The sequence below is a fragment of the Alligator sinensis genome, unplaced genomic scaffold, assembly GCF_000455745.1.
Source record: "Alligator sinensis unplaced genomic scaffold, ASM45574v1 scaffold651_1, whole genome shotgun sequence".
Taxonomy (NCBI): Eukaryota; Metazoa; Chordata; order Crocodylia; family Alligatoridae; genus Alligator; species Alligator sinensis.
The window spans coordinates 1647052-1648451 of NW_005842014.1; positions in this window are offsets into that span (position 1 = coordinate 1647052).

Genomic DNA, 1400 nt, shown 5'->3' on the forward strand with positions numbered 1-1400 from the left:
CTGAGAGACCACAGTCCTGGCATGGAGAACCACTCATGGAAAAAAATGGAGCAATAAACACAGAGCTGGACCATAGCAAGGAGCGAGAGGACTGTGCATGCCCACAACCTTCACAGAGACAGGGCCCTTCTGCTCAAGCTCTGGGTCTTTGCATCAAACCCAGGAAAACTGAGTTTTCAACAGATTATTGTCCTCCAGTGCAGCCTGGGAGAGAGGCTTTTAGAGAGGTATTTTGACATCTGGTGAGAGGATGACTCTGGTTCAAAGGACATAGACAACTACAGACTATGCCTCAGAAGCCGTGATGGGTTATTACGTAAGTAATGAGCCGCAGTCTTGGTAGAATAGCTGACAGGCTGCTGTAACCTGTACCACCTGCAACGGTCCCTAAAGGAGCACAGCACGAGCACAGTACATTTGGGCCACTCCTCTGCTGCCCCTGACAGAAGTCCTCACCTGCTGATTCACCTGCTGTCCTGGGGACAGAGTAGCTACTTACACTAGCTTAATTTCTGTTGGGGTATTCACCACCACGGGCATCTTGGCAGCTCTGAGGACGTGACAAGTTTCTCCCCCCGCTGCCGTAATGTCTGAGTCTTCTGGTTCCTCTGTAGTGCCTGCATGGCTCAGGACAGAGAAAGGTGCCTGTTAACTCACATGCCACGGTCACGATAAATCAAACGTCTGAATCTTCCTGTGAACCGTTGTGTTTCCCATAAATAAAGGACCAGACTTTAACTTCATGTAAAAACCCCACAACAGCCCTTTCTTTTGCCCCGCTGCTTCACCTCTGATGCTGCAGTTAAAGGAGGGGGGAGTTTGCGAGGGCGAGGAGAAGTAATCCTGGGAAAAGCTGGCTGGGGAGGAATCTGACTGAAACAAAATTGAAGACAACATCCAGAAATGACTGTCTGGGAAGCCATTATGGGTTATTATGTAAATAATGCATTTAATTACTATTATAGTTTTAATGAGGCACTAATATGAAGTTATTATGGTTGAATGCATCACATTTCATATCCATAAGAGACAGATCCCCCTCCGCTATGGTTTCAAATTGGCAAAGTGTGAAAGGCAGGAGCTTTGGAGCTGAAAGGGAAGGGATCTCCTTCTGGATGAGAGAGGCCTGAACCCGAGGCCCCTTGAGGTCAAAGAGAGTCACTAATATGTGGTAGGTTGGCCAGTGCCAGCCTGGCTTGATGGCTTGAGCGAGATGGCTCAGGCCCATTGGTGGGGGCATTTCCCTTCTCAGGAGAAGGCAGGAAGAAGGCTTGCCCCAGCCTGACCCAGGGGCGAGGTGAAGAAGAGGACCTGAGGGGGAACTGACCCTTCAGGCTTTCCCACTGGTCTGTTTCCAATCTGGGGGTGGAGCGTGCAGAAGGGATAAAAAGCCCAGCACC